This window comes from Myotis nattereri (assembly GCF_964212035.1).
Source record: "Myotis nattereri genome assembly, chromosome: 16".
Lineage (NCBI taxonomy): Eukaryota > Metazoa > Chordata > Mammalia > Chiroptera > Vespertilionidae > Myotis > Myotis nattereri.
In genome coordinates, this window is record NC_138091.1 from 38,173,912 (window position 1) to 38,193,335 (window position 19,424).

Genomic DNA, 19,424 nt, shown 5'->3' on the forward strand with positions numbered 1-19,424 from the left:
ATTCATAGTGTTCATAGACTCAAAGAGGTGTATGTCCCAAAAGCAATTAAAACACCACTCATAAGGGCTGCAGGACTTTCTCCTTTAAGATATTTCAGGAAACCAAAGTTTCTCAGAGCCGCCCCTGGTGAACAAGGTTTCAAGTTGAGAACTGTTTGTGATCAAACACTTTTTCCAAGAACAAACACTAGGAAGCCAGAGTACAAGCTGCCACATTCCTTTTGTGGGTGTGGATCCTTCACATTTATGGGGTGCCCAATGACAACTTGCTGGACCTCACGGCTATGCAGTCCCTGAAATCAAGATGGCAAGTCCGTGAGATCTGCACTTAGGATGCTGGTTCTTGGATTTGCTTTGGACTCATGGATGTTGGCATTTCCACAGCAAGACTTTGATACTTCATAATGAGTTACTATTTTTTTTCTCAGAAACACATTATTTTATCCAGCTTCCTAAGAAAGATCTAAATGAATACTGAGTCTCCAATGCTTTAGTACATCATTCAAAACACAGGGCACATCTCCACAGAAACTTTCCTCTCAGGCAATTTTTTTCTTCAATTGGGAGCATTTCTACATCAAATATAACACTGTAAGTCACCATTCCCACTGTTCTTTGGCTCCCTCAACAAACTGTGTCCTAGATATTTAAATTTTTTTCAACATTCTGTAAGAATTAATACATGTACATTTCCCTTCCATTTTTCAAAATTCATTTATTTTTGTTTTGACAAACCCTTGCTCTCTATGACCTTTTTCTAATATGGAAATTTGAATATGATACAAATTTAAATATCCTATAGATTACATGAACTCTCTACTCCCACCAACCCCAGCTGCTAGACCTGCAGTAATAGCACATCCTTTGTTTCTACAAGCCATGGAAGAGGGGGACCTTGTTATTCTGAAAATCTCACTTTCATTCCCAGTCTACCAGTTACCAATATTCTTTCACACCTATGGAAATTTTTGGTCTTTCTTCAAAAATGTGGTCAGAGGTACAAAAAAGAGAGGATGAAAATTACTGTTTTCTGCTTTCTATCCCGAATTAAAATCTTCCTCTACCAGTTCTTCTAAACCAAAAGGTCCCATTATATTTGAAAAATAATCAGTTTTAGAAAAAGGTACTTTTACACGATTATTTCCAGAATGACTGGATGTACAGAAGGAAAAATTACCATCTGCTGAGAAAATTGCAAAATAATTTATAACTCTATTTGCTATAATTTGACAATTCTATCTTAAGAGGTAGGAAATGTACCATTGTGAGTTGTCTTGAAGCCATTATCCTAACTGAAATCTATTTAAATGGAATAGTTAGTTCCTTTTCAAGTCACATGAAAGCACATACAGACCAGAGATCTTTCCTATTAAATCAGGGGATGGTATGCCTATAAAGTAAATGTCACCAAAGCAGTAAAGATTTTTAGCCTCAAAATTCCTTAACTATATTCACCATGGTATATGTAAGTGCTGATCTAGAGACCTTCAAATGCTTACACACACACACACGGAAGTACTGAATAATGTCCTTAAAAAAAAATCCGGAAAAGCAGACATGTTCTATTCATCTAGCTGGTTTTCATTCCCAAGTTTTTGTTCTCCACATGTTTTAATGTTTTCTTTTAATTACACTGGACCTTTCACTTCTGTTTTCGTAGAAAAGAAGGTAAAATGGATAATCCCAAACAAATGACTTGGGAATGCTCTGCATTTCTGGTAGCTTCCCATTAAAATGGGTGGTGCTGGGGAAATGTAAACAGAATGGAGTAGAGTGGGAAGGGAGCCCACAGGCACAATGGGGAGCAAAGGGAGGTGAAGGCTTAAAGACGGGCAAGAAATAATCTACCTTCAGATAACTGACAGTCAACGTCATAACTTCCTCTGTATTTAAAATCCACAGTGCTGGCTCTTTATTAATTTTAGATGAATTTCACAGTAGGTTTTTTGTAATTACCAACAGCTTGCATTACTAGCTCATGAGGTGGCTCTATCAATTAAGAGATCTAGTTTCCTAAGCAGAGGCCTCCCAGATCACATGCTCACCGTGGCATGAAGGTGTGTGCTGCCAAGGGGCTAATGAATTCTCGTAGCAAGAGGAGACCTTCCTCCAAAACCCTTTCAGGGCCAGATCCCTGAACCCCTCCCTGCCCCCAGAGAACTGAGGAACAAATTTGGAAAGGGGAAGAAGCTTACACTACAAAAGTGGAAGATGATCATCTTTGACTGTAATTTAAATGTCTGTTAACAGGGTTCTATTACAATAATGTACATTCGTCGCCAGCATTATCTTATACTAGAGGTCTGATGCACAAAATTCGTGCAAGAGTAGGCCTTCCTTCCCCTGGCTGCCGGCACTGGCTTTCCTCTGGCACCCGGGACCCAGGCTTCCCTCACAGCCCCAGCTTCGTCTAGAACAGGGGTGGGCAAACTTTTTGACTCGAGGGCCACAACGGGTTCTTAAACTGGACCGGAGGGCCAGAACAAAAGCATGGATGGAGTGTTTGTGTGAACTAATATAAATTCAAAGTAAACATCATTACATACAAGGGTACGGTCTTTTTTTTTTTTTAGTTTTATTCATTTCAAACGGGCCGGATCCGGCCCGCGGGCCGTAGTTTGCCCACCCCTGGTCTAGAAGGTGTCTGGAAGGACATCCGGTCTAATTAGCATGTTATGCTTTTATTATTATAGATATTGGCCTGCCCCTGTAAGAATGAACTTTCTGAAGGCAGTAACTTCTGTCTTTTCTGCCTCTAGCAAAATTGGAATAAAGAATATAAAACAGAATCATACTTTCATGAGCAGAGCTCACCATCATGGGACACACATGAGGTCCACAAGAAAAGGAGGGAGCCAGTGATAGCGATGACAGGTTTGTGTTCAAGACCAGTCAGAAACTGCAAAACTTCTCTGCTGAGGTGAGCCGAGACCTCCTTCCAGGCATTCCAGGGAGGGACAGAATACAGCATTCAGAGTCACAGGGTTGGGAGTACCAGCCCTCGAGTCCTGTCTACATCATGGCCCCCCTTCTGGCTACAGACAAGAATTACTAGACCTAATAGCAAAGCCAGTGACAGGGAACAAAGGGAAGGAAAAAAAGGAGGAGAAAGAAGAAGAAAAGGTAGTAAAAAGCGATAAACCCAAGAAAAATTAAAAAGAGAGGCCTTGTGAGAACTTGGGCGGAGGTGGGGGCAATTAGGGCATTTATTAAAAGGAACTAAGAAAACCAAGGAGAAAATATCCTGGCACAAGTTACCTGGCTTGGAGGCCAAGTTTACCCCATGCCCTCCCACAAAGGATATCTTAAGTATTTGAGAAGGGAGAGAGGCCAGTAGTGAGGAAAGAGAATCTCAGGGACCCAGGGATAGCCTGGTATGAGTGTTAGGAGAAAGAAAAGCCAGGCTGGCCTGGGTGGACTCCTACCAGTTAGGGACCTGCAGTCTGTGCTCTAGGTTCTTCCCCTATTAATTGGTCCCTTCATTCTAAAAAGCTGGCTTTAGACCTTTTTAGAAGAGAGGAGCAAAAGACTGTAGAATTGGAGTTCTTCCTTAACCTTTCTCTTTCCAGCCTGATGAATATCAAAGACTCCAGAGCCACCACCAAATACACATACACAAATACCCACAAGATGTTGTATTCGATTTGTAAGAAGACAGATTTTTCCCTTCCCTCTCCCCAAGGTCAGTTTAAAGAACTCGTTATATTATTTTGAGTAAGAGGGGTAGAGTTTTGGTCTAAACCTTTGGATGCTGGTCTTTTGGGAGTCTGGGCCAGACAGAAGAGGGAGAGCAGGGTGAAGTCCTGCTCCAGGAAGATGACAGTCTTCTAATGCCTCCCAAAGCTTTGTTGGAATTTTTACTCTTGGTGCTAAGATCTTAATGGGGAAATAGCTGTTAACTTTCTAAACACTCCACAAATAAAAATATATTGAAAAACAAATTAAAATTCCAAAACATACTTAAGTACTTACTTAAGTTAAAAAAAGAAAAACTGGCACACTGGGCCAGTGTGGCTCAGTGGTTGAGCATCAACCTATGAACCAGGAGGTCACAGTTCGATTCCCAGTCAGGGCACATGTTGTGGGCTTGATCTCCAGTAGGGGGTGTGCAGGAGGCAGCTGATCAATGATTCTCTCATCACTGATGTTTCCCTTTATCCATTTCCCTCTCTAAAGTCAATAAAAATATATTAAAACAAAACAAAACAAAACGAAAAACTGGCGCAATGACTTATAAGGTATTAATCTGAGGAAAAAGAACCTAATTAACCATTTATAATTAACTAGAGGCCGATGCATGATTCGTGCACGGGTGGGGTCTCTCAACCTGGCCTATGCCCTCTCACAATCCGGGACCCCTCGGGAGATATTGGACTGCAGGTTTCAGCCTGATCCTGGCAGTCCAACATCCCCCAAGGGATGTAGCAGTGCTGAAGCGGCAGGTGGCAGGGGAGGAGCCTGAGCAGGGGCAAGGTGCCACACCGCTGCCGTTCATCCTGGCCCCACTGTACACTGTGGAAGCGCAATGACCAACAGGGGGCAGCTCCTGCGTTGAGTGTCTGACCCCTGGTGGTCAGTACACGTCATAGTGACTGGTCGTTGCAGTCGTGCAGTCGTAACAGTCGCTTAGGATCTTATATAGAGAGAGAAGATACTTTGTCACATGTAGTGCTATTCAAATAGTACTTGCTTTAAGATTCTTCAAAACCTTCCTTCAGAGGAATGGCAAAAAGGGTAAGGACATCATTTAAGAGATTCACAGAAGACTAACTTTCACTGCAAGAGTCTGGACCTGCCCAGTGACAGTCCCCACGCACAGCCACAGTCTTCTGAGCAACATCATCTGCTGAATGCTCAAAGGATCAATGGATAACCAGCCTGTTTTAACTCAATGTGGGGACAACCTAATCAGCCCTTTCTCAAGCCTCAAAGAATTTGGCTTGAAATCATCACAGTGTTTGGATGAGGGCTTCTGAAGCCAGTTTCTGGGCTTCCTGTAGTCCAGCAGGCCACTCCCTTCCTTAGCAATAGCATCACACCACTGAGAGAGTGATGGATGTCCTATAATGATGGCAGAAACAGGAACTGACAGGGCTGAACTACATAAGTGCCCCTGCTATACTGCTGCAAAAATCTCATTCCCACTTAAAATCCCAATTTAGGCACCTGTATAAATAAACTCCTAAAACAGAAAAACATGGCAAAAATCCCCTCAAGGTACCTTTTTTCCTCAGCTTGCGACCAAGCACCCCTCTCCCTCAACATTAACCACTCAACAGTTCCCACCTGCTCTGTGCTTACTAAACACAGTGTTGGTCAGAGCAAGGGTACCCCACCATAGCATAGAAGGGAGCCCAGGAGGAGCAGCAGAGCGTTTCTGGGAGGGGAAATTGAAGTTAATGGGTCAATTCCAACAGATAACACAAAATAGCTAAAATTCTTATCAGCCCAGAGTAGAGTTAGGATTTAGAAATAGTTAAACCTGCAATTTCTGGAAGACTTCTAAGCTGTGGGTAAAAAAAAAAAAAAAATGTATTTTAAACATGCTTTAAATTTTCTTTTTAAGATTAACACTCAGGCATTATAAATTCATATCATTGGAAGGACCTCTTGACCATCTGCCCCAGAAAATTCTAGGCCCTGTACTTGCTACATCTGCTACCAAAATAACTCTATCACCTAAGTCAGAAATTCAAGATGTGTTTTTTCCTTCCATAAGATTTTCATACCACAAACCAGACCTCATGAAATAAAATTCACTGCAGGCTATATTTAGCCTCTGCCAACATCCCTCTCGATCACAGTCAAGCCTCAAGACAAAAGTTAGGCTGACCAAATGAGTTTTGTCTCTGGCTCAGTGCATGATCAACAGTCATTTCTGTTGGGAGTTTCGGCCTTAAAAAAAAAATTAATGTTCCTGCTTTACTATTAACCTACCCCATCAGGATCGAATACCACTCATCATATCCCCAGACATTGGCCTACCCAGGGAAATTAAAACGAAAGCAACCTCTTTCCCATGGGTTTTCTAGTACTCTGATGATTTTCCACTTCGTTCTTGCCTCTGAACTTAGCCAGAGAAAGCAGCTCGACCTTCTTTCAGACTTCCTAGCATAGGTACTGGATAGGAAACCAAGGAGGGTCCACATCAAATTAGTCATTGCTGTAGGCTAATATTCAAGAGGTCACAGGCATCTGGACTTAAGGACACCAAGATGGCTCCTCTTGCAGCTTCCATAAGGAGCAGGTCCATCATGTTATCAAAGGAAACAATATAAGGCAGAAGATGCTCAGCCCAGTGACTGGTGGTTAAGAGCAGGCGCTGTGGAGCCAGTCTGCATGAACCTGAGCTCTGTGCTTGTTCCTGGGCTGCAGTCACTGGCTCCCTTGCCCTCTGATGGCTCTACCCCATGCTCACTATCAACCAGCTTTTCTTTATTTGTTATTGTTAGGTCCAAGCAACACCACTCCCAACACACACACACACACACACACACACACACACACTTCTCTCTACCTGCTCTCAGAGGTAAAATTATCAGCAAGCTTGGGTTAGAATTTACCATAGTCCACTTTAAATAAAATTCCCCTCAAACTCTGTATGGCCTACTATACCTGTCAGGAGACCTCTTTTAAAATCTGTCTATGGGGGTAAAATCATTGCTCCCTCAGTCTGGCAGGCAGAGTCTTACAATGACATAACCTGCTCTTTCCATCATAATTGAAATGCTTTCCATCAGCCTCCTATGATCAGGGCACACAGAATGACTCTCTCATAGAGTTTTCTTTTGGAGCCAGATGTACCCACAGTACTTTGCTCTATCCCAATCTACCCTACCACCAGATCGTTTTTACCTGGCCTTGCCGTTAAGGTTTCCAGGACACGGAGGCATTTAGCTGCTCACCCTCAGGCAAGAATTTACCTTCTCCTCTCTCAGCGGTGTTCTCAACCAGCTTTGGTGCTAATTTCTACTTGAGAGTTTCTGGGCACCACTAAAGCCACACAGGTCTCTATGATATATGGTTCTGCAATTTTCCTGTATATTTTTTTCTTCTGTCCCCTTAATGCTTCAGCTTAAAACCTTCTAAACCAGACTTGCAAGTCTCCCAGAAAACACATCACTCTGGTCTTCAGGAATTACCTCCTCTCTGGTTATCAAAGTACCAGGTCTAGGGAACCAGTCCCTTCCTTCCAAAACAAAACAAAAGAAACTTACCTAAAACACCAGCTAGCGACATCAATATCAGTTTTCTCTTTCAGAGTTACAATCACAAAAGTTTCAGAAGAAATTAAAACACTATCTCTGCCTCAAGTCCTTCTCTTTCCTATTTAGAATCTCAAAGTTTCCCATGAAGATCCAGGTCTCTATGAGCCCCTGCCACAAGACAAGTGGATCTCATGAGCACTGGCAAGCTCCTCCCCTCACCTAGAAGTTGGCCTCAGAAGAGCACAGGTCTCCCCAACTGCAGGATCAGATCTAAACACTGCTGCCTCTGTTCTCCCCCCAGCAGGAAGCCTCTACCCCACAAAGGTGCAAACAGCAATTCCTTCCTACTGCTGCCTGGCGGCCTCTTTAGGACTATTAACAAACACCTGCGCAACACCTCTCACGGGCCAGTACTCTGATTTGCTAATGGCACTGAGGGCAGTGGGTAAGAGGGAGGAGAGAAAAACATGAATAGGCAGAATCCCTCCCTTCTAGAAAGAGGAAGATTACTGCACCCTTGACTGTGGGCTGCCAAGGTCAGACTCCAATGCTGAGGTCTCAAATTGGAGCCCCCTGCCATCGATGACATACTCAGTGAGAGAATAAAGCCTCCTGAGGCTGGGACAGGAAGCCTGTCCAGACAAGAGGTTCCAACTTTGTAACTTGGTGGGTGGAAAGCCTTTCAAGTTTGGGTCAAGGGCACAGAACATGCTTCTTTTGTAAGACAGTTCTAAACCCACTGGACAGCTAAAACCACCATGAACTCTTCCTGTCTCATGTCCCTTCCTGGGTTATTCTACTCGTAAAACTATTCAATCCCTCTAACAAACCAAGTTTTAAATTGCATTTTTCAAGTTTCCCTTGTTTTCTAGTGTGCTTGCATTCATTTATTCATTCATCACCCAAAAAACATTTAAGAAGCTTGTGCAATGGGTGAGATACTGTACTAGGTACTGGCTATATAATGGTGAGCAAAATCAAAAAGATCTTCCCTGCCCTCATGGAGGAAGGGGGAAAGCAGATGTCTACTAACAAATATGGAATAAGAAGTGGTGAGAAGTGCTATAAAGGAACAGAAAAAAGACAGTGAGGTGAGGGGGTGGAACCATTTCCTGAAGAATGAGCAGGTGGTTCAGTTCCTGAAAGGCTAGCTCCCTTCCAACAGGAGACAGAAAGGTGCCTGGAAGATAATAAACCAAGAGAAGAAAGGCACCGGCCCAGGCAGAAGTAGAAGGTAGGAGGGACTACATCACACAGCTTTTGAGAACAGGTTCAGAATGTAGCTCTTATCCCAGGAGCAACAAGAAGCCTTCATAGGGTTCCAAGCAAGGACTTAACATGATCATATTAGGAATTTTTTAAACCATTCTGATTGCATTGGGGTTAACAGATTAGAAAGGAGCAGAAGTAGCTGTGGGGAGAGGAGTAAGGTGGTGACTGCTATCTTCCAAGCAAAAAGATGGTCATTTGGACCAGAGGGGGGGCAGTGAAGTTGGAAAGAAACCATTCAAGAGATGTTTAAAGATGAAAATCAACACTGGTAAGGCCTAAAGGCCAGCTTGCATTTTCTGCTTTGAAGAGAAATGTCAATTTCCTCTGGCAGAAAACACTTGCTATGTATACTCCGCAGCTCACTGGTATTAAATTTCCCTTGGCATTTATTTGTCAGAATTTCTAGATAAATTTAAAGCCGTTCTCCTTATTTGCTCTTAAATCTATTCCTAAAAACTGTCATCCATTTTTGAAATATGTTTATCAAAGCATCTACTATATGCTAGGGATAAAGAGGTGACCAAGACCTTTGGCATGTCTCCTCTGAGCCTCTATCAGGGGTGGGGAACATCTGGCCCGTGGGCTGTATAAGGCCTGTGAGATCATTTGGTCTGGCATTAGGGTATGCTAATTAAATGTTTGGCCAAATATAGCAGGAGAATTTTTTAAAAATTTTTTTATTGATTTCAGAGATGAAGGGAGAGGGAGAGATAGAAACATCAATGATGGGAGAGAATCACTCACTGGCTGCCTCCTGCACTCCCCCCCACCCCCACCCCCCACACTGGGAATCGAGCCCAAAACCTGGGCATGTGCCCTAACTGGGAATCAAACTGTGACCTCCTGGTTCATAGGTCAATGCTCAACCACTGAGCCAATGCCGGCCAGGCAGGATAATTTTTAAGTTGATAATTCTGTATGGCCCTCGAATGATGTTATAAATATCAAATTGGTACTTGGCAGAAAAATGTTTCCCACCCTGCTCTAAATCCTCCTGGCAGTGAATATAACTCTCAAAGCTGGGTCATCCAACCTCCTGATACCTTAATATGAGCCCCTTAACAGGCTCCTCTCTACCTCTTAGGGACAATCCACAATGCAACAAGCAGCACAAGCACTTTGCACTCAGGGGATTCACTCCTCTTTTCATAAGATCCTCAGCCCCAGGAGACATAGCATCCAATCTAACCTCTCCAGGTTTTTGAACCACCCAAACCTGGCTCTTACAGGAAGACCATGAACCCAATAGGCAATTCTTCCTTCGATGTAATCAAACTCTTTTCTCTAAAATGTACTCAGTTCAGGAACAGCATATGAATTGTGCTCCTTCATTTGTTGTTGAAATTAGTTTGTGCTGGATTCTATCTTCTCTTGAGGTTTTATAAACTGATGGTGTTATATACCTTGGAGCTACACTGTCCAATGTGGCCACATGTTAAATGAAGATTAATTAAAATTAAAACTTCAGTTTCTCAGTTGCACTAGCCATGTTTCAAATGTTCGATAGTCATATGTGGCTAGTAGCTACCAGATTAACAGCACATTTCCAACATTATTGAAAGGTATATGGGTTGCCTCTTGCATGCACCCCGATGAGAGATTGAACCCACAACCTGGGTATATGCCCTGACCAGGAATCAAACCCATGACCTTTTGGTTTATGGGAGGGCGCTCCAACCAACTGAACCATACCAGCCAGGGCTTACTTTTTATACATACTGTATATATACCTTACACACTGCCAAATACTTAGTAAATACATAGATTATTTAGTAAATACATAGATTAACTGAAAGTACTATTTAGTAAACACATAGTCAGTATTTAGTAAATATACAGATTAACTGAAAGCACTCTAACTTTTTATGCCTGCTTTTCATTAGCAAGGCTATAAGAAAGAGGCTTGCAAGAAACATTCATTTCAGGTCCTGAATTTCAACTAACACCAATCCTGTAATTTGCAGCATGTGCAAATTTATTTTGCTCTAGAACCACATCTAAAATATGTTTTCTACTGTGAGAGGAAATCCACCAACAATGTTTCAAATATGGATCTATCTTGGAATAAACCTGGTCAAATGTCAATAATTATTGGAACTGAGTGATCCATACATGGGGTTCATTATATTATTCCTGACTTTTGTGAATTTAAAAAAAAAGTTTCAGAATAAAAGTTTATTTTTAATAAAGAATACAATTATATACAAATTCAATCAGTTCTAACAAATATGCTATAGGATAATTATAAATTTTGATATAGATGGGTTCATAGTATTTTGCTGAATATACAAACCAAGCCAAAGAACCAAAGCCAGTGACTCATTTTATGGTGTTCTTTTCCTGTGTGATCCCAAGGTGTGGTTGTTCCTCCAGGTGACAAAGCATCATATCAAATTACACTGGAGATGGGGTTCAAGCAGGTACTGCACATAGCAGCTCTGAGTCACCATGTTTGATCACCTGCTAATAAGGTCACTGATCTCTGCTTCCTCTTATCAGAAAAAAAGGCTAAAAAATCTACCTTCCATATCCAAACACTAAAGAAGACAACTGCAGGAAGGAGCAGAGGAACAACTGCTTCTGGTCCATCCTTCCTTCAAGGTGGGCACTGCACCCACTGCACAGGCTCCTACAGGGACAGCAGAGAGTCCATGGGAAGTGCTCCCCAAGTACAGCGTATTACAGACCATCCAACACCAAGCTACCTTAGAATGCCTCTAGAAGACATGCAAATTAGCCATTTTAATCTTACCTTCAGCCCTCTGGTTACTTTACACATGGAATGATGGAAATGTTGACCAAGAACAAAAGCTCGTCCACTCTAGGTCAAGTTCCCCTCTACCTGAGAGTCAGCACACCCTTATCCACAGGTCTTCCTGTACATTCCAGGCACTGCTCTCGGAGCTTAGGGACACTAGTGCATTCAATCCCTACAGCCACTTAAGGTGGGAAACTGAGGCACCGACAAATTAAGAAATTCCCAAGGCTCCTCAAGCAGTGTGTGGCTCCTGAGCCCCAGTTCCTCACCTCTACCCTGTGCTGCTCCTCCTGCCTTTCCCATGTTTACCCCTCTCCTTGTTGTCCCTCCTCATTGCAGTCATATTTTCCACATGTTGCTCCCTCTCTTGAAATGCTCTTCCCAACACTTCCAGTTGATAGCTCCTTTTCTTTATACTTTCTCAGTGCCCTGTTCTTTTTCTTCAGAGGAAGATGATTTCACACTTATCACAATTTAATGTATACAGTACATATGTTTGTTGACTTATTTATTGTCTAGGCTACATAATGTGCTATGTGCTGGCAGGAACACATCTGTTTTGCTCCCCAGTAGATTTCCAATGCCAAACACAATGCTTGGCTCCAGAAGATGCTTAAATTTTTGTTGAAAGACTGATAATCATTCTTCAGTCAGTGGAAAGGTTTTTAAATTCTCTATTTCAAGCCCCAAGTGATAAATATAACCAGCTTTAGGAACACTGCCTAAAAGACAGCATTAGATATTAAGAAAAGACTCAAAATTGAGTAAGAGTACAGGCCAGCTTATGTCAGCTTTAAGTAACAAAAGAGAAATGAAATTCATAAAATGCATATTGTGATTCTGAAAGGTTATTGCAGGAGCAATCCAAAGGGTGAATTTAAATCTCAAACCCTAAATATGCTTATGACTGAAGAGAGCTCCTCCTGCCCTGGGCTGTTCTCAACAGTTAGGATAAGCTGGAGGCATTCAGTTTGTTACTTCCAATCATCTTCTTAGGGGGAGTCCTAAGAACCAACATCCAGGCAAACCCAATAGACAAAGGTTACCTGGTTGTTTCAAAGCCCACCCACCTTTCCCATCCCACCACCAGTTTCAACAACGAAAGGTTAGATTCTTTTTATTAAATGTTTTAAATTATTATTATTGATTTCAGAGAGGAAAGGAGAGGGAGAGAGATATAGAAACATCAATGATAAGAGAGAATCATTGATTGGCTGCCTCCTGCACGCCCCCTACTGGGGATCGAGCCCACAACCCAGGCATATGCCCTTGACCAGAATTGAACCTGAGACCTTTCAGTTCGTAGGTCAACGCTTTATCCACTGAGCCAAATCGGCTAGAGCGAAAGGTTAGACTCTTCCCAAAACAGTGCCCACTTATGCTCACAGTGACCTGGCCTATGGCTTTTGTTCACAAAAGGAAAACTTTCATTTCAAGGACTCAAGTCTTCTGCAACCTCCATAAGGGCTATTTGTTAGGTTTAACAAAGGTCTCCCAATATATAACAGATGTCCTGACCTAGAATTTGGAATTTAAACAGGTGTCAGTACATAATAAAAGGCTTGGAATTTGTGACTTCAAAGCAAGGGGAATCTTACTTTTTAAACTGGGAAAACTTCCAGGGTGCATGGCTTGAGAGGATTCTAAGATGAGCAGGATCCACCTGAAACAACCATAGAACTCATACTGGGAAGCAGCATAAATAAGCCTGAGTTCTAGTCGACCCACAAGGCCTTGCACTTGCTCTATGAGGTTGGACAAGTTACTTATCTTCTCTGAATCTGTTTTTTCATCTTAAAATAAGATTGATAATAGTATCTACTACTCATAGGGGGAGTAAGGTTTAAACAGGATAAACCCCCAGGATAAACAGGTCATCAGGTGAAACCCCCAGGACTGGAAGCAGACCTCTTGATGCTAACTAACCCCAATGCTCTCTCTACTTCAACCAATGCCAGTCAAAGGCTCCCGTACTTCCATGACCTCCCAGCATCCTTCTAATTAATGTCTCATGGACATTTCACGCAATGCAATTAAGCATTATAAACAGTTTAGAAAGGTTATATAGAAGACTGAGTGTTAAAATTCACATCAGCGTGGATTTCCAATCTTTATAATGATATTTATTTTTAACTTGGGATTTAAAGTTGACAAAGATCTTAATGAATAAGCAGGGCAAAGTGAGCTGTCTGTCCATGGCTCGTTAGCTCCTGAAGTTAATGCTTCTCACGGGGACAAGAGTCAGCCAAAGGACAGAGTTCCACCCAAATTGGAAAACGTTCCTCTGGCCCACAGGTCATGGATTACTGCCTGGGCTCTGATTGGCACCATCTTACGAGATGCTCCCTGGAGCCACCTGCCAGTTAACTGTCCGTTCTGTCATTCCACAGCATCAACTGTTATTGGGTGCTGCCTATGTACCAGACACATGAGTGACTTCATGGCATCCTCACAACCACCTATGAAGAATGTACTGCCATAGTTCACCTAATCTAAGACTGCAATGATTATAAGACACACCAGTATTTTACGTACAAAAAAAGGGAAATCACTGACAACTACAATTGTAACTTCCATAGATTATAAGACACTTTTTTTCCAGAAATGTTAAGATGAGACAAATTGTACTGTCTTAGCATTGTTTAAATGTAAATATTGTCCCATTTTACAGATAAAGAAACTGATAGAGAGAGAGAAAATAATTTGCCCAAGGTTTCAGTGCTGGTAAATGGAAGCACAGGGATACAGACCTGGTAAGTCTAATCACCCATCACAAACTCAGACTTCCCCATGGCTACATGAATTACCCAAAAATGCACCAGGTAGAGAGGCAGGACATGGGGTGCTAATTCTTGCTCTACCATGAGCACAATAACTGCAGCAATTCTCCACGCATCTCTGAACCTGACCTTTCACATGTCCAAAGAAGACACTGTGCCAGACTATCTTGAATAAGCTGTCGTTATTCTGGGAAAAGAAACATGGCCTAATGGAAAAAACGTGTTTTGGAATCATAAAGTCCCTGACTGAAATTCTTGCTCCACCATCTAACCAGTTCATCATACTGGGAAAGTTACTGAACTACTCTGAGCCTCAGTTTCCTCGTCTATAAAATGAGGCTATCTCCCCAGGGGGCTGCTCGATGCGGGAGATGAAATATATACTAGTGTATGGGGAAAGTAATATAAGGCAGAGTTGGATTTCAGCAAATGCTCTCTTTTCTAAACTAGCCACCTACTGATTCTGCTTTGGGACAGAATCAAAGAGCAAATATTCCCTGTGACCTCAGGGAGACCCTCAGGAGAGAATGAGGATCAGATAGAAGAAAGCAGACCTTGAGGGATACTCAGGCAAAGAAAATGAACTGGAAGCACCTGGAGGACAGGGATACTATTTGTTTGATGAACTTCCAAACTTTTGAATAAATGAACTGATAGTGAAAAGGGGGTGGGGGGAGGAGATCAGGAACTTAACACAACAGAAGATACTAATCAATACATATAAGGATGAAGATAGTTTTATACCACTCCTGACAGAAAAACCAGTCTTTGAAGATTCAGTTTGATACCAAAAGTAACCTACAGCTAGAAGAATTTCCCTGTTGCTCTGTTTTGTTCTTATGGTAATATTCTATGGCCCAGCCGGTGTGGTTCAATGGTTGAGCATCAACCCATTATGAACCAGGAGATCACGGTTAGATTCCCAGTCAGGACACATGTCTGGGTTGTGGGCTCGATCCTCAGTAGGGGCCATGCAGGAGGCAGCCAATCAATGATCCTCTCTCATCACTGATGTTTCCATCTCTCTCTCCCTCTCCCTTCCTCTCTGAAATCAATAAAAATATTTTTAAATAATAACAACAAAAAGTAATATTCCATGCATTTCTCCCTTTTCATTCCTCAAGAGCTTCAGCAAATCCTCAGAAGATGAGAGCTTTTGACTTGGAGGGAAGGTAAATCATATGGCATGTAGAAACAAACTCTTAACCCGTGTTTTTTTCCTCCATCATACCCACAATGCCTAGCAATTTCTGGCACACACCTGACTCCCAATAAAAATTAGTTGAATATTTTTTACTATAAGCAACTTCTTTTTGACCAAAACTCCAAAACATCCTATACATTTATTCTACCTCCTGCTTCTCCTCCAAACACACTCTAAAGCAGTGGTTCTCAACCTTCCTAATGCTGCGACCCTTTAATACAGTTCCTCATGTTGTGGTGACCCCCAATTTCATTGTTACAAATTGAACATAATTAAAGCACAGTGATTAATCACAAAAACAATATGTAATTATATATGTGTTTTCCGATGGTCTTAGGCGACCCCTGTGAAAGGGTCATTCGACCCCCAAAGGGTTGAGAACCGCTGCTCTAAAGCATAATCGCTAACAAACAAATAATACTCTTGGTGGATGCTATGTTGCCAATCTTCTCACACAATGTCGCTCTTTACATACACCTCAGCAAGGCCTAGCACACTCTGCCCAACCAAACTCTTGCACTTTCCCTTCCCTCTCATCTGTCCCTGCCCTTGGGTTACTTGTCAGTCGTCTCATTACTACCATCTTCTGATCTGAATCAGTTTGCTAATCTCCTTCCTCTAAGATACGGCACCTTCTCCCGGAGATAAATGTGCAGGCAAGCTGAGTTCCCCCAGACCCCCTCCACACCCCCGCTGCAAGCCTTCACTGACACTCCCAGAGAGGCCCCTGTCCTATCCGGCAAAAAATCCCACTGTCTCCATCACTTCAGGGAGCCGACTTGTTTTCCCTAAGTTTAGAACAACTGCCAACTTTTGGAAGAATTTGAAAGAATACTGAAATAGTTTAAGGGCTGGGTAAGAGCTGATAGAAATGGCCGTTTCACACTTCCAATGCTTCCTGTGAGATAAGCTCCACTGTGTCCCGTCCCCCCCCCCCCGCAACTGAACCCACACCCCTAACCGACACTCCCTAACCCAGAGCTCAGGGATCACTTGGTCCTCCGTTTTCCCTTCCAGGTCCCCACATAAAAGTGACTCCGTTTACTTCCGGCTTACATCTGGCTCCTCACTGGGGGACTCCTTTAAGCCCTTTCCATGAAAATCATCAAAACATGCCAGAGGCTGGTCCCCTTCCATTCTCCTGCGTGCGGAGCAGCCATGCGGTGTCAAGACCTGGGACTTCAAACATGCATATGGCACCACCTCTGCCTTCACGGAGCCCACGCTGTTCCTTCAACTCTAAGAATGTCCTCCCTGCACAGTGTCTATGAAACGCAGTGACAAAGTACTTTAGAGCTCTGGGGAAAGAGCGAGGGTGTAAACTGACTGCTTTTACATCTGATGCCCTGTAACCATAACAACCGATGAAGTAACCATCAACCCACTGAGGGGCTAAGTTTTCCAAAAGCCCTTTTTTTCTCTCTCTCTCTCAAAAAAGGGCAAACTCCCCTGCACCAACTCCCGCAGCCGCCGCACGTTCTGGGCAGCGTGCGCGGTGCCGCGGAAGTCCTCCTCCTCCCGGTCCCACCGGCTCCTCCGTGCGCTCACCGGCAGCCACCGCCTCCACCGTCACCCTCGCGCTCCCGGGCAGGACACCTGGCGTTAGGCCTCAGCCCAATGTCACTTGTTAACCTTCCGATCCCCGGCTTTCGGCACGCCGCCGCCTCAGGTCTAAGGCATGCGAACCAGCCCACGGCCACCCGCGACTTCCAGGAGTTGGAGGAAAACAACCCGAGGCGCCGACGGCCACTGACAGATCCGCGTCAAAGTAACTGCGGTTCTCGACTTCCTAGCCTTTCGCGACGACGCGGGCAAGGGGGCGGCAGGAACCCGGGGCCCCATTCATCAATGGACAAGCTGTTTCCCTAGTTGGGATGCGGACGGGTCTCCTGGGCCCTGGCCGAGCCGGGGGTGTGTGTGGGGAGGGGGGGTGGGGGGGGGCGGGGAGAGCCGCGGACCGCAGGCTAAGAGGACTGGACGGCGAGCACGACTGGCCGCGGTCAGCCCACACCGCCCCGCACCGCCCCACAGGAAGGAAAGGTGCCCCCGGGGGGGCGTCGCGAGTGGGCGTCCGCGTCCACCCCCCGGGCGGTGACAACAGGGCGGGGCCTTGGGGGGCTCGACCCCTGCGCCCCGCCGCGCCAACGGCCGCTGGCCCCTGAGGCACCCTGGACCCCCGCGGGCTGGGACCGCTCCCCCGCGCCGGCCTTCTCCACGGGCGCTCCCTCCACCGCCCGCCCGGCCCCGAACGCGCTCACCCCGGATCCGCTGGCTGCCTCATTGTACTCCGCCGGCGTCCGTACTCTGCGGCCGCCCTGGCTCCGGCTTCGGCTCAGCCTCCGGCTGCCGTACAGCCGCCAGCCCTGCCCCGGGAACCGGCCGCCCCGCCCCGCCGGCGGACCCGCCCCGCGCCCGCGGCAGCCGCCACCAACCAGAGAGCGGTGGGGGCGGAGCAGGCCGCGCGCCAGGCCCAGCCAATCCAGCCCCGACCGGCGCGCCGAGGAGCGGCGGTGGGAATGGGCGGGCGATTGGTCAGGTCTGTTAAAGGCACCGCCGCCCCCAGAGCTGGGGGAGAGGCAAGACTGCAGAGTTATCCCGAGGAATCCGGGAGGGGAAGAGTAAGAGCTTCTCTCCCAGCCGGCTGCAGCGCTTTCCCCAGCTCTTTGCACTTACTAATGTCCTCGCCCTGCAGCCTAGCAACAAGTGGAGACAGAGCCAGGTCCTGCCAGAGAGAGAAACTGAGGCGCCGAGAACCAGAGGTCTGCCGCTGGACAAATTCACTCAAATTTGGTTTTAGAGACCCGCCAGACGCATCTATCCCCGTCCAGTCCCAGACACTGGCTTTCAAAGGAACATTCCCAGCCTCACTCTGGGGGATTTTAACCGGCAGATTCCTAGGTCCCGCCCAGAGCCTCTAATCTTCTGTGTGTGGGACGGGACTGGGGAAATGTGCGTTTGTCAACAGCCCTCCCCCGCGATGATCCTGGTGTACGTGGTACATGTTCCCAGTCCATCAGAGTAATGCAATTCAAAATCAACCACCAAAAGTAAAGCTAAACTCCTTTTTATTCTCAGCATGACTCACGGTGGAGAGACTTGCTGGTTGGGCTGGAGGTCAGTCACCTGCTGAGAAACTAGGAACAGTTCCCTGAGTGGGTCATGCTCAGAACTGAACTGAAGGGCTAGGATGAGGCAACAAGCCAGTCTTGTTCCCTCACTCATGAAACAGTGCTTAACTATCTTAATGGCAAACACACCCTTCCTCACTGCCATCAGCAGGCCCAGCCGTCATCGCAGGCGGCTGTCTTGCCCTACGGGGAGCTTCCTTCCAATGCCACCAAGCTCTGCCCACCCTGCCTGCCACACTCCTCTCGCCATCCTGGCGTTCCAAACACACATCTGGCCCCGCAGTCACTGACCTCCACTTCAAAGTCAACCCCTGCTACGAGGGATGGGTGGCTGCACACAACAGCCCATATTTTGCTGTGATCGCTGATGGGTGCTGTGTTTGCCAGGGACGGCTCCGCACACACTGATCAGCCTTGTCAGGACCTTGTGTGGGATCACCACTTGCCAACCCTTGGCCTTCCCAAAGGAAAAGGAACTCTCGTCCCAGCAGGAGAGGGCTCCAGTTGTGCCTGTCTGGAAATGTGCACCAAGGGCAGTTATCCTTGGAGAGAGAGCCCAAAACTCAGCTCAGCTACAAATTAAAATCGCACCTCAGGAGGAGGGGTGGGCATGGGCCCTGAGGCTGCACCACTGCAAGGGTCCTTGGAAGCTGGCAGTGTGCCTCTCAGAGTGCCCGCCCACCTCCTTGCCCCTGCCAAGCCCTATATGATTATGAATTAATATACTATGAACCTCACCTCACACGAGAGGCCAGTAGGATCCAACAGTGAACACTTAGAAAGAGCCCTTCTTTTTGAAAAGGGAGAGATTTGAAAGCTTTGAACGATAAATGAACATAGAACATGATGATATTAATGCTGCCTATTAAGAGGTTGCTATGCACCAGACGCTATGTCAAGGCCTTTGTACACATTAGTTCATCGAAGCCTTAGAATAAACCCTGTGTGGTAGATGTGAGTGTTACTTTTCTCCACGTTACAGATGCAGAAACCGAAGCTCAGAGAGGATAGTGGTGTGTCCAAGATCACAGATTAGCTAAAGAGCCAGCCTGCATGACCTCAGGGACCAGGCTT

General features: G+C 45.2%; 1 protein-coding gene across 1 annotated transcript in view; it reads right to left on the minus strand.

Annotated features, from left to right (window-relative positions):
- The window catches only part of TEX2 (testis expressed 2), a 91,830-nt gene extending 74,243 nt beyond the window's left edge, over positions 1–17,587 (minus strand). The window contains exon 1 of the mRNA XM_081109777.1: positions 17,481–17,587. The gene's annotated coding sequence lies outside the window, so the exon portion shown is untranslated. The remainder of the gene's footprint in view (positions 1–17,480) is intronic.
- Between the last annotated feature and the right edge of the window lie 1,837 nt (positions 17,588–19,424).